The 14,322-nt window shown below is 41.7% G+C and overlaps 1 long non-coding RNA gene across 1 annotated transcript; it reads left to right on the top strand.

Annotated features, from left to right (window-relative positions):
• The first annotated feature begins 5,191 nt into the window (after positions 1-5,191).
• LOC116074903 lies at positions 5,192-7,649 on the top strand. The gene is made up of 2 exons (XR_004112336.1): positions 5,192-5,369; positions 6,210-7,649. It is a non-coding gene; the product is annotated as an uncharacterized LOC116074903 (long non-coding RNA).
• Positions 7,650-14,322: the final 6,673 nt, after the last annotated feature.

The raw sequence follows: 14,322 nt of genomic DNA, 5'->3' as shown, positions 1-14,322 counted from the left end.
TGTATTCTGTTGGTGATGCTTGCATCTGTGACTCCTAATTTCTTTCCTAGGTTTTGTATCTCCAGGATACAAATTGTTTCTATTTCCATTTTTAGATTCTGGATGGTTTTGCTCATTTCCCTCACCTGTTTGATTGTGTTCTCCTGTAGTTCTTTAAGGGATTTTTGTGTTTCCTCTTTAAGAGCTTCTAGCTGTTTACCTGTGTTCTCCTGTATTTCTTTGAGGGTGCTATTTATGTCTTTCTTAAGGTCCTGTATCATCATCATGATAAGTGATTTTAGATCTGAATCTTGTGTTTCTGGTGTGATTGTGTGTCCAGGACTTGCTATGGTAGGAGAATTGGGTTCTGATGATGGCAAGTGACCTTGGTTTGGGTTGTTTATTTTCTTATGCTTGCCCTCCCCGCCCCCCGCCATCTGTTTAACTCTAGTGCTACCTGCCCTTGCTAAATCTGACTGGAGCCTGTCCTTCCTGTGATCCTGGTTGTGTTAGGACTCCTCAAAGTCAAGCTGTCTCTGTAATCCTGTGATTCTGGGATCCTGTGATCCTGGACTTGTTAGATCACCTGGGAGTGGGGCTTTCTCTGTGTGTTGTGGGACTGGCTGTGGAGCTTGCACCTAAGGTCTACTCTAGACTCCAGCCCAGACAGACCAGAAGGAACCCGAGTCATTGGGCTGGCCGAGAACCCGTGTGCTTGGTCCCCCTGGTCCCAGTTGCTCCCAGTGTTGGGACAGGTGTTGGTTCCTCCTCACTTCTGATCCTGGGTGTGTCCAAGTGCCTGGGAGTGGAGCTTCCTCTGGGTGTTGTGGGACTGGCTGCAGAGCTTGTGCCCAAGGTCTGCTCTGGACACCAGCCCAGACAGACTGGAATGAACCCAACTCACTGGGCTGGCAGAGTTCCTCTGTGCCTGGTCCCGCTGGTCCCCCAGTATCTCCTTTTCCAGGTTCTCCAAAAGAAAAAAGAAAAAAAAAGAAAATTAAATAAATAAATAAAAACAAAAACAAAAACAAACTCCTGTTCCCACCTACTTCCCCCTGCTCACCATCCCACCCTATCCTGCTTACTGGCCCTGGCATTCCCCTACACTGGGGCATAGTACCTTCACAGGACCAAGGTCCTCTCCTCCCATTGATGACCTACTAGGCCATCCTCTGCTATACAAATGCTGTTGGAGCCATGAGTCCCACCATGTGTATGCTTTGGTTGGAATTTTAGTCCCTGGGAACTCTGAGGGTACTAGTTAGTTCATATTTTTGTTAGTCATAAGGACCTGCAAACCCTTCAGCTCCTTGTGTCCTTTCTCTAGCTCCTTCACTGGAGACCCTGTACTCAGTCCAATGGATGGCTGAAGCCTCTAATTCTGTATTAGTCGGGTACTGTCAGAGCCTCTCAGGAGATAGCTATATCAGGCTCCTTTCAGCCAGCACTTGCTGTCATCCACAATAGTGTCTATTGAATATGGAAAGGATTCCCAGGTGGAGTAGTCTCTGAATTGTCCTTCCTTCGGCCTCTACTCCATAGGTCCCATCTCTGAAAATCCTTTCATGGGACAGTACCCGACTAATGCAGAAGTAGAGGCTCATAGCCTTCGATTGGACTGAGTACAGGCTCCCCAATGAAGGAGCTAGAGAAAGGAGCCAAGGAGCTGAAGGGTTTGCAGCTCCTTAGGATGAACAACAAAATGAACTCACTAGAACCCTCAGAGATCCCAGCGACTAAAACTCCAACCAAAGAGTACACATGGTGGGACTCACGGTTCCAGCTGCATATGTATAACAAAGGATGGCTTAGTTGGACATCAATGGGAGGAGAGGACCTTGGCCCTGTGAAGGTTCTATGCTCCAGTGTAGGGAAATGTCAGGGACAGGAAGCAGGAAAGGGTGGGGTGGTATGCAGGGGGAGGAGGGAGGGAACAGAGGATTGTTTTAGTTTGGGGGGGGTTTTCTTAATTTTATTTTATTTCTTATTTTATTTTATTTTTTTTTCTTTTGGAGGGGAGCCTGGGAAAGGAGCTACTTTAAATAAAGAAAACATCTAATAAAAAAGAAAAAGGAAAAAAGGGGATTCCTTGGATTCCACCTACTCATAAAAATCCACAGGACCTCCTCAAACTTCACAGGAGGCTATGGGAACTTCCCTAACACCTCAAGAGTCTCAGCCATCTTCTCCAACTACACAAGATGCTATAGACTCTTACCCATCTGCACAAAGTTCCCTTGGTTGATCTCCATGCCCACAAATGTCTCCAGAACACCTTCAAAATACCCCAAATTCTCTGGATTCTAACTTATCTTCCACAGGGGCCTTGAAACCTGTTTTGCCCATCAAGTTGGCTATGAAACCTGACACTTCTATACAAAAGGTGTTATCCCCTTCTCCAGCTGAAGGATATATTCTTGGCACTTCCACTAGTACACAAGGAGTTCTAGAAACTTCCCTACCTGCCCATGAGGCTCCTAGACCTCTCACATATGTTCATGATGCTCTAGGAGAGGCCACATCTACACAGGTAGCTCTAGTACCTGCCCCTCATTCTGAAGCCACAGTCAAGACTTGCATAGGTACACCAGACACAAGACCTTCCCCATCTGAGCAAGAGGCCATAGGATCTACCATACCTGGACCGGGTGCTTTACAATTATCTCCATCTACACAAAAGGGTCTCTTTCACATGACTTCTCTGGGGGAAAATAGTAGACATTTTCCCTCTGCCAAAGTGGTCCCCAGCCATCCAGTTTCTAGAAAAAACAGGTTAAGAGTTGATCCTCCTGACAAAGAAGGCCTCAGAACTTCAAAGGAGGCAAAAAGCGGGCTTGCATCATCTCCTGCTGCTGAAGAAACATCAAAGCTACAAATTCTCCTCAGGTGAGTCCCACAACTTTTGTGTCTGTCCTAAATGCCTTGTAATGTTCCACAAATGACCAAGGGACTGTGGAAAGTTGCCAGTCTAGCAAAGGGCATGCTGTACATTCCACATCTTTCCAAAATGCTCAGGGGCCTTCTCTGTCTACCCAAAATCTCTAGTATGTTCATCATCTGCCCCCGGGCTTCAGGAAATATTTTCATTTCTCTCAAGTGCTCCAGAACATTTTCCCCATACTCAAGGTGATTTGTTATTTTGCAAATCAGATTTCAGAACTACACAACCTCCTTTATGTTACCAAGGGTCTAAGGGAAAATCTACATCTAAAAATACATCTAAAAATGTCTGGAACTTGTGCCATTAGCCCAAACATATCTGATATCTTCCATTTCTTCTAAAGCATCTGAAAATCCTTCTGCCTCCAGCATTCTTGCTACTCAAATTGCACCTATTTTCCAGGCATCTCACACCATCCCCTTTGGTCATCATCACTTTACTCAGGATAGGTCCCTTTTAGGTCTTTCTGCTATTACAAATAAACCTTCCTTCTCTGTCCAAGGTCAGTTATACTATTGGGACCTCAGAATTTTTTCCTGAGGGTACCAAGATCAAAGTGTCCTGAGAGAATCCTCCAACTACAAATGGACCTAACACATAACCCTCCAATCATGTGCTTTAGATCATTTCCCTCTAACATGGCCTCTAGGGAGATATATGTGTGACCAAAGGGACTTCACTTAGTTCTGCCCTGCATTAACAGAGCCTGAAACTTAGGTCATCTGTCCTTCATCCCATCCTTCATGTACACACTCATATAACTTATGATAAGTTTCAAGAGGACTTAGATTCTGAACGATGACTGATACATAATGCTTGGATTGCTGCCAGGCCTACCACAGTGTAACTGAAGATGGGAATCTTCTAAACTGTGAAGCAGACCTACCTCCCCTGCTCAAGGTAGAATGGCCACTTATCCTTAAAGAGGTCTTGGGACTTCATGCAAACTCTAAGTCTCCTTTAATCTTCTATTCCTCCACATCAATGCTTAGACCACCAATTTCTGTCGACTATATGTCAAATGTACCCTCTGTATCTGAGAGGGCCCAGTATCTATCTTGTAAGACTGACAGTGCCTGAGATCATCTCTACCTGCCCCAGGCTCCAAACTCCACTTCCAGTTAAAAAGGTCCTCAATAATTACCCTCTCTGACCAAGAATGATTCCAAACCATTCACTTCCTGATAAAGGAGGGCACAAAAATTCCACGTAACTGTGTCTCACATCCAACACCTCATCTGAAAGGGGCATCAGAATGACTCCTTTTGTTCCAGTGGTTGTCAAATCCACACCCTCTGTCCAAGAGGTCTGTAAATGTCATCCTGTCATAGCAGGGCTTCAGTGCCTCTCCCTCTGCCTATGGGAGCCTCAGGCACTCCACATCTACTCATAAATATCTCATCTTTCCCCTCTGTCTAATAGGCAATAAAGTCTTCTAATGCCCACATTGGGCTGAAATATTTCCTTTTTCCCAAGGGGACTCATGCCTACCCTCTATTGTAACATGTCAATAGATTTTGTTCTATTGACTTTGTATGTCTGCTACATCTCAACTGTCTAGGATTACTTCAAAACTTCTTCATGCTACATATATTCTGAGACATTTGTCCACTGAAGAAAGGAGCCTAGGACTTATCTCATCTGACCAGAGGCTTCATAACAGAAAGATAACCATCCAACCTGTTGGAATAATGTAGCAATTGCTACCTGGATTTTCACACAGCACACAAAATATATGGATATTCTAAATACTGGAAAAGAATTGGAAGCTGATCTGGAACATCTTCTGCTCTACAAGGTATATTTTCTCCACTGCAAAATGGTCTTTCCTATTTTATTGAAAATAGCCAGAGATTTTACCCCTCTGGCAAATAGATACAGAATTTCACCTTTGCACAGAAATCCTGCTTATGACGAGAGTGCTTCAACACCCTTATTCCCATGAAGTCTTGCACATTATCTCTTTCTTTGATGAAGGGCATAACAGTCCTACTTCTGTGCAAAGCTGCGCAACCTCCTCCCTCATCTTACACTTAAAGATTTAGATATTCTCGACAGAGAGTGCTGTAGACCTGGCCTGTGTGATCCAGGAAATCCCACAGGTCCCCATCTTCCCAGTGCATCTCCTACCTACAACTTCTAATTTCAGTGGCCTGGGAAGCACTGTTCTGACCTAAGAGATCTCAGAGCCCTCTGGACTGAAGTCTGAAACAGAAGCACGTAAGGCAAAGACAAATCAGTTTACTGTTTTCGTTGTGTTCCCTTAGAGACATCTTGTCCTCCATGCAGAGGAAGGTGTAGATGGATATATATTTGAGGAAAACACTAAAACTTAGACTATTGCATTGTACCCTCTTAGAAGACTTCTAAGACTGCTGTCATGCTTACCACAGACATTCAGATGATGTGTATTCTAGACTGTATTTTCAATTTTGGATCTCATGAAGGAGTGAGTGCCTGGAATGCCCTATTATTCTCAAGGTATCAATCAATGTTCAACTTCTACTCAATAGGGCTGCAGACGTAAAAGTAAGAGTGGCTGAGACAATTCCACACAATCCTGGGTAGCTCCTATCTCATCCTTCTACTTTAGAGCATCTTAGATCTATCATCTGTCCCCAGAGAGGCAGAAACAATTCCTTTTCGGCAGACAGGAAAACTGGATATGCCTCCACCTATCCAAAGAAGTCTGAGTACCCTCTTTTACTGAATTGGCTTTTAGAATATTCCCTTTCCTTAATTATACCCGAAATATCCCTCTTCTCACAAAAGGATCCACAAGTCCTGCCTGTTCTAAAAGAGAGCTACAGTCCAACAATATCCAAAGGGTTCTCAGACCTTCTAAATATGCCCCTGTGGGAATGGACTTCCTAAGTCTATTTAATTGCACCTCAGATACTTCTGTTTTGATCAAAGTTATTCCAATCTGCTGCCTCTGAGTTCCCAGGGAACTTAGATCTCATTTTCCCCAAGCAGCTTTTAAATATACCTTTCTAACCAAGGAGGACTTTGCATTGTCCTCTTCTGATGCAGAGACTTAGACATACCCCTCCAAATTTTAGGCCCTGTAATATTTCAATCCACCCAAAGGGACCTCCAGGCCACTCAAGCTTAAAGTACTCCTGCCAGACCTTGGGAAGGACAGCCCAGAACAGAAGCTCATTGCTTCAAGGCTGAAACTAAAATGATGTGTTCCCCACATTTCATACCTAGACTTAGCAGATGAACATATTCTTAAGAATGAGAGCCAGCATGGAACTGTCAGCCAGGTTTTTTGATGAATGCTCAGACTGCTGCCTGACACAACACCACATTCACTACAGTGGACAGATGCTCTAGTCTCTGATGTGGAGCTGCTACCTGAGAAGGCAGTACCTGGAATGTTCATCACTGCATGAGGTAGGCTGGGACTTTGATCTCATGTCAAAGAAAGAGTATGATAATTTAAACTCTACCCACCCAAACATGCTGCTTTACCTCTCTGAAGGGCATTCAGATTTCCAATTTCTCCCAAGGAGGCCCTCATGTATTTCCCCTCTGACCCTTGGAGTCTTGTATATTTTACATGGCTCTTAGGGTCTCATTCCTTCCCCATGCCCCTCTCCTCTCACCTCTGACCAGTATTCATATATCTCTGATTAGTGTTGGGGACAATCTCTATATGACAACGAGTCCATCAATAGTGCCTACATGCTATTTCTGAATAATTGGATCTTCAAACTCCAAACTTCAAACCCTCTTGCCAAGGGTAGTTCAGACATTACTTTCTCATTACATGGTGTCTCTATACTAGCATCTTTATTTAACAGGCCTCTGGTTTTACCTTCTGGCCAAGCAGGTCTCCAACTTTGCTCCAAGAGAAGTCACATTTACACATTGTAGACAAAGAGGCTTTGGACATTCTCCTGCTCATCATTATGACATTCCTCTCCTCAGGTTTGAGGTCTCCAGAGCAGGAAGGAGATCCTGGATTCGCACTCATCTTCATGGCATTCTTCATCAATGGAGTGGTCCCAACCTTAGTATCCAGACACGGATGGTTGAACACAAACCTGCCAGGCTGACAAAGCACTAGACACCCATCCACATCCTTAGAACTGTGTTCAGATTGCTGGTCATCCTGAAGGTGCCACAGATGACATGGTTACTATTGCTTCTCGTTGTTCTTCTTTTCTTGGTGTTATTTTCTTTTAAGTTTAGAAGAGGACATCTTGTTATTTTGTTGTTATGTTAGTCATCTACTGGCATTAAAATCTAACAAGTCACTGCTTAAAAGTTACACATTTTCTACTCTTTTTGAAAATCACAATGTATGCTTATCTTTTTTCCTGTTGCTTCAAAGACATACGACTATGAAATTCTACTTTACAAATGTAATCATTTTGACTAATATTCACTTGAATATATATTCTATGTACAAAACTGCTTCCTGTGCTGTATTGTTTTTCACTGGATGACAGTTTCATTCGGAGTTGTTTGGAAGATGATTTCTTACTGTTGTGTCTTAAAAAGATCTATCTTGGAGCTGAGGGTGTATAATTGAATATCTCCAGCAACATAAAAGCCTTCTGTAACATTACTCTCTAGTAGATTATAAGTATCAGTTAGTGTACAGTAGTAACTGAAGCAGTGAACAAGTATGAGAAAGAGTTTTTAAGATTTAATAACTAAAAATAGCCTAAAACAAAGGAAAGCCTAGTTATTGATCAAATATATGCATATCAAAAGAGTTTCGTGTGTTTGTGGGTATGTTTGTAGATGACTTTGCAGTTTGAATGTCCAGTGTTTATGTCTTTTTTTTTCCTTAATTTTTTTCATTATTTAAATGCATTTTATACAACAAACATATTAATGATATTGAATATTTTGCTCAACTTTTACAGTCATATCCTTTTATACCCTAAAAATATCATTAATGAACATTTAATACAATCTATATCTAAGTGTTCTATATCTAATATTGAATACTAAATTGTTTGAAAACATTCAAAATATTCTTTGGGAATTAAGCATAATAAAAGAACATAAAATATTAAGAATGAATCATTAAGAAATATATTCAAAAGCCCTGATATGACACCATGTGACATAGTGAGAGAGTATCTAAAACACATATCTGTGTACATTGTCTAATTATAAGTTTGCTTTAAAAAGATGATCAGTGCTATTAGGAGAGAAATTATTTTGTAAGTATATTTAAAATTTTCTTTTTTCCCTGCTGTTCATTTTTTATTAGATATTATCTTTATTTACAATCCAAATGATATACCCTTTCCCAGTTTCCCATCCAAAAAAACCCACTATTCCCTCCCCCCTCCCCCTGTTCACTAACCTACCCTCTCCCGCTTCCTGGCCCTGGCATTCCCCTACACTGGGACATAGAGCCTTCACAGGACCAAGGGCCTCTCCTCCCATTGATGACCAATTAGGCCATCCTCTGCTATACATATACAGCTGGGGCCATGAGTTTCACCATGTATTTGCTTTGGTTGGTGGTTTAGTGCCTGGGAGCTCTGAGGGTACTATTTAGTTCATATTATTGTTCCTTTTAAGGGGCTGCAAACCCCTTCAGCTCCTTGGGTCCTTTCTCTAGCTTCTTCATTGGGGACCCTGTCCTCAGGCCAATGGATGCCTGTGAGCCTCTACTTCTGTCTTAGTTGGGCACTGGCAGAGCCTCTCAGGAGACAGCTATATCAGGCTCCTGTCAGCCAGCACTTGTTGGCATCCACAATAGTATCTGGGTTTGGTGACTGAATATGGGAAGGATTCCCCATGTGGAAGAGTCTCTGGATTGTCCTTCTTTCAGTCTCTGGTCCATAGTTTGTCTCTGCAACTCCTTCCCTGGGTATTTTGTTCCCCCTTCTAAGAAGGATCGAAGTATGAACACTTTGTTCTTCTTTCTTCTTGAGTTTCTTGTTGTTTGTGGATTGTATCTTGGGTATTCCGAGCTTCTGGGCTAATATCCACTTATCATCGAGTGTATACTATGTGTGTTCTTTTGTGATTGGGTTACCTCACTCAGGATAATATTCCCCAGATCTATCCATCTCCCTAAGAATTTCATAAATTCATTGTTTTTAATAGCTGAGTAGTACTCCATTGTGTAAATGTATTACATTTTCTGTATTCATTCCTCTGTTGAAGGACATCTGGGGTTTTTCCCAGCTTCTGGCTATTATAAATAAGGCTGCTATGGACATAGTGGAGCATGTGTCCTTACTACATGTTGGAGCATGTTCAGGGTATATGCCCAGGAGTAATATATCTGGGTCCTCAGGCAGTACTGTGTCCAATTTCCTGAGGAACTGCCAAACTGATTTCCAGGGTGGTTGTACCAGTTTGCAATCCCACCAGCAATGAAACCTCTCCAGCATCTGCTGTCACCTGAGTTTTTTATCCTAGCCATTCTGACTGGTGTGAGGAGGAATCTCAGGGTTGTTTTGATTTGCATTTCCCTGATGACTAAGGATGTTGAACATTTCTTTAGGTACTTCTCAGCCGTTCTGTATTCCTCAGTTGAGAATTCTTTGTTTAGCTCTGTACCCTATTTTTTAATAGGGTTTAATAGGATTATATAGTTCTCTGAAGTCTAACTTCTTGAGTTCTTTGTATATATGGGATATTAGCCCTTTATCAGATGTAGGATTGGTAAAAATCTTTCCCCCATCTGTTGGTTGCCATTTTGCCCTATTGACAGTGTTCTTTGCCTTACAGAAGCTTTGCAATTTTATGAGGTCCCATTTGTTGATTCTTGATCTTAGAGCACAAGCTATTGGTGTTCTATTCAGGAAATATTTCCCTGTGCCCATGTTCTCGAAGCTCTAAACCACTTTCTTTTCTATTAGTTTCAGTGTATCTGGTTTTATGTGGAGGTCCTTGATCCATTTGCACTTGAGCTTTGTAAGAGGAGATAGGAATGGATCAATTTGCATTATTCTAAGTGTTAACAGCCAATTGAGCCAGCACCATTTGTTGAAAATGCTGTCCTTTTTCACTGGATCATTTTAGCTCCTTTGTCAAAGATCCAGTGACCATATGTATGTGGATTCATTTCTAGGTCTTCAATTCTATTCCATTGTTCCACTTGCCTGTCACTGTGCCAGTACCATGCAGTTTTTATCACAGTTGCTCTGTAGTATAGTTTGAGGTCCGGGATGGCAATTCCCCCAAAAGTTGAGTTATTCTCAACTATTGTTGAGAATAGTTTTTGCTATTCTAGGTATTTTGTTATTCCAATGAATTTGCAAATTGCTCTTTCTAACTCTTTGAAGAATTGAGTTGGAATTTTGATGGGGATTACAAGATCTCAGAAGATGGAAAGATCTCCCATGCTCATGGATTAGCAGGATTAATATAGTAAAATTTTCAAAATAGCAAAAACTCTTTAAAGTTAAATATTAAGAAAATGTTAATTACAACCACGGTGAGAAAAATTATCAATAATATTTCCATGATGTTTATAGAACATGATTTTTGTATTTTCAACTGTTAATATTCAACAAACAGAATAATTATTTTAAGATATATTTCATTGTTATGTCTCCATTTTCATTTCTGATTTTATTAATTTGAATACTGGCTCTGTGCCCTCTGGTTAGACTGGCTAATGGTTTAATCTATCTTGTTGTTTTTCTCAAAGAACCAGTTTCTGGTTTTGTTGATTCCTTGTATAGTTCTTTTTTTTCTATTTACTTGATTTCAGCCCTGAGTTTAATTATTTCCTGCTGTCTACTCCTCTTGAGTGTATTTGCTTCTTTTTGTTCTAGAGCTTTCAGATGTGCTGTCAAGTTGCAAATGTTTGATCTATCCAGTTTCTATTTGGAGGCACTTAGAGCTATGGGTTTTCCTCTTACCACTGCTTTTGTTGTGTCCCATAAGTTTTGCTATGATGTGTCTTCATTTTCATTAAATTCTAAAAAGCCTTTAATTCTTTTCTTTATTTCTTCCTTGACCAAGTTATCATTGAGTCGGGCATTGTTCAACGTCCATGTTCTCTTCTTCCATGTTCGGTTGTTCTTGTTGGTATTGTGTCTCTGTTTAGTTTGTTTTTCCATGATCTGTCCATTACTGAGAGTGGGGTGTTGAAGTCTCCTACTATTATTGTATGTGGTGCAATGTGTGTTTTGAGCTTTGGTACAGTTACTTTTATGAATGTGGGTGCCCTTGCATTTGGAACATTGATGTTCAGAACTGAGAGTTCATCTTGGTAGATTTTTTCCTTTGATGAGTATGAAGTTTCCTTCATTATCCTTTTTGATAACTTTTGGTTGAGAGTTGATTTTATTTGATATTAGAATGGCTACTCCAGCTTGTTTCTTGGGACCATTTGCTTGGAAAATTGTTTTCCTGCCCTTTACACCGAGGTAGTGTCTGTCTCTGACATTGAGGTGCATTTCCTGTATGCAGCAAAATGCTGGGTCCTGTTTACATATCCAGTCTGTTAGACTATGTCTTTGTATTGGAGAATTGAGTCCACTGATGTTAAGAGATATTAAGGAATAGTGATTGTAGCTTCCTGTTATTTTTGATCTTATTTTTATGGTTGTGTGGCTATCTTCTTTTGGGTTTGTTGAAAGTGGATTACTTTCTTGCTTTTTCTAAGATGTAGTTTCCCTCTTTGTGTTGCCATTTTCTATCTATTATACTTTGTAGGGCTGAATTTCTGGAAATATATTGTGCTAATTTGTTTTTGTCATGGGCACAACAGGGTCCTTGCATTCGGGATTACTTTTTGAACTCTCATTTATAGCTAACCCCCATTTCCTGGTTGAAGGAAGCCAGCCCGCAGTTTCCTTCTAAACGTGGGTGATTCACGAACGGGGAAGTTGAGATTCTGTGAACATAAGCAGGTTAGGAGACACAAGGAAGACGCCAAGTAGATGCTTATCAAGGCGTGATCTTTACTTAGTGAATCGGTATATTTATACCTAAGAAAAAACAATCTTATGTCTTTTAGCATATAAATGAGAACAGGGAAAAAGCACATCAGTACATATCAGTCATGTAAACAAGCCCCTGCAAGCGAGGGCTCCAGGCAGGAAAGCGGATTAAAGTTTTAGTTCTTTTTGAATTCTGGGCTGCCAGTTCTGGCTTAATCACTGGAGCTGTCTCCAAACACCTGATGAGCCGAGCAGGGCTGCTGCCTCGGGAGTCCCGATGAGGTCAGCAGGAACAGTACATTTCACCCTAATTTGATTTAAAATGATGTAGGGAAATGCGAATAGATCTCGACACAAATACATGGGTAACAAAAAGCACATAACACCTTCTGGCTCCACCCTCCAAGGCGATTACGCACAGTGGGAAATCCAGGCCAAGAAACGTCTGTAACCCAGACAGCCATCATCCACGTGCCAGCCTAGGGTGACCTCCCAGCCAGAAAAGGGTCATAAGAATGCACCATCCTCCATGTAGAATGCCAAGGCTCGTCCGCAAAACCCAAGGTCCAAGGACCGATCATAATCTCCGAAGATGGCTGACGTAACTCTTTCAGTCAGGTGCTGGATTCAGTAGGGCAGGGTGTGGAGCAGCTGGAAGCCAGAGCTCGTTGCCAGGAGCTGATCTCAGGATGATGCAAATCAGTTCCTTAATGCCTCTGAAGAACTAAATTAACCTTTGAAAGCCTGGAGGCTGAGTGGGGTGAGGTGCAGCTGGAAGCCAGAGCTCGGTCGCCAGGAATTAATGTCAGGGCGATGCAAATCAATTCCTAGAAGCCTCTGGAGAACGGAATTAACCTTTGAAAGCCTGGAGGCTGAGCGTGGACCAAGCTTTCTCGGGAGATGCCTGATCTAGCAAATATAAAACCGGTCACGAAAGTTTTTACTGCTTGAATCAGATAAGCAGGTTTTTCTTGAGAAGCTGGTCAATTAGCAGGATTCAGGCAATTCTCGGGATTTGCCTGTCCCCCCTGCTTTGATCGGGAAAAGCAGGTATTAGCAGTTTTCCAAAGCAGACGAACATACACATACACACACACACACACACAAAACTGGCGAAGTAAAAAAAAAAAAATCTATCAAGGCAAAACTGGCTGGGAGGAGCATATCTTAAGGCATCGGCTTCTCCGAATCAATCTGTCGTACCAATCTTTCTGGTAGCCAGCGAGCCTCTTCTTCGGCTTGGGAAAACACGCAAACAGAACCTCTGCACCAAACCAGGACCGGGTCCAGACCAAACCACGTATTAGTGAGCAGATCCCTCCACCGTACCATAGCGTGGGAATTGGCTGATTCAGTATGCCAATGTCGGTCCGCTGCTGAACGATTATTAATATTGATCTGCAGAAAGTTCAAAATAAAAAGGACAAATGCCAGATGTGCCTTTGGAGATCTCTGAGGAAAGAGAATTCCTCCTTTGGTCTTGAAAAGCCAGTTTTTGATAGTACGATGGGCACGTTCAACAATACCTTGGCCCATAGGATTATAAGGAATGCTGGTTTTGTGAACTATGCCAAAATTATTGCAAAAGAAAGAAAAATTCCTCCCCACGTAGGAAGGGCCATTGTCTGTCTTAATGGTTTTGGGCAGTCCCATAGCACTGAAAGCTAGTATACAATGATCGATAACATTTCTAGAGGCTTCTCCTGTTTGCAGGGAAGCAAAAATATATCCAGAGCAGGTGTCTATGCATACATGTAAATATTTAAGCTTTCCAAATTCTGCATAATGTGTTATATCCATTTGCCAGATGCTATAAGGGACTAATCCTCTGGGATTAACTCCCAAGTGTGGGACTGGGGCTAAGATAACACATTTAGGACATTGTTTAACAATCATTCTTGCTTGTTCTCTGGAAATTTTATGTTTGAGTCTCAGAGTCTGGCTGGATAAGTGAAACTTCTCATGATCTTGTTTAGCTAAGGTTACAGGATCTGAGACCAATATCTCTCCTATGAGAGCTCTGTCAATGATGTCATTGCCTCTGGCCAGGGGTCCTGGCAGTCCAGAATGAGCTCTGATGTGGCCAATATAGAACCGATTCTTACGTGCAAGAATGATATTTTGTAATTTGGCAAATAAAGTACCTGCTGGCGTCTCCAGTTTAAAGTTTCCAGCTGTCTCGAGCAATGGTAGGCTGTTGAATATGTAATAGTTGTCCGTGAATAAATTAAATGCATCAGGCACAGCTTCAAAGACTTTTAAAACCGCCGTTAATTCAGCCAATTGAGCTGAGAGACCAGGGGTATTTACGACCACCTGTTTTCCATTAATGAGATAACCAGCTCTTTCCTTGAAGGTTCCGTCAGTAAACACCACGAGCGCGTTGTCAATTGGCTTCCAAGCCATTATATTTGGAAAGATAACTTCATGCATATTTAAAAAATTTATTAGCTTATCCTGAGGATAATGGTTATCTATAGTTCCTAGAAATCGTATTTGAGCCAGTAACCAATCTGCACAATG

This window comes from Mastomys coucha, unplaced genomic scaffold (assembly GCF_008632895.1).
Source record: "Mastomys coucha isolate ucsf_1 unplaced genomic scaffold, UCSF_Mcou_1 pScaffold3, whole genome shotgun sequence".
Taxonomy (NCBI): domain Eukaryota; kingdom Metazoa; phylum Chordata; class Mammalia; order Rodentia; family Muridae; genus Mastomys; species Mastomys coucha.
Note: the sequence above shows the minus strand (reverse complement) of the source record. Positions and strands in the feature narration are given on the sequence as shown.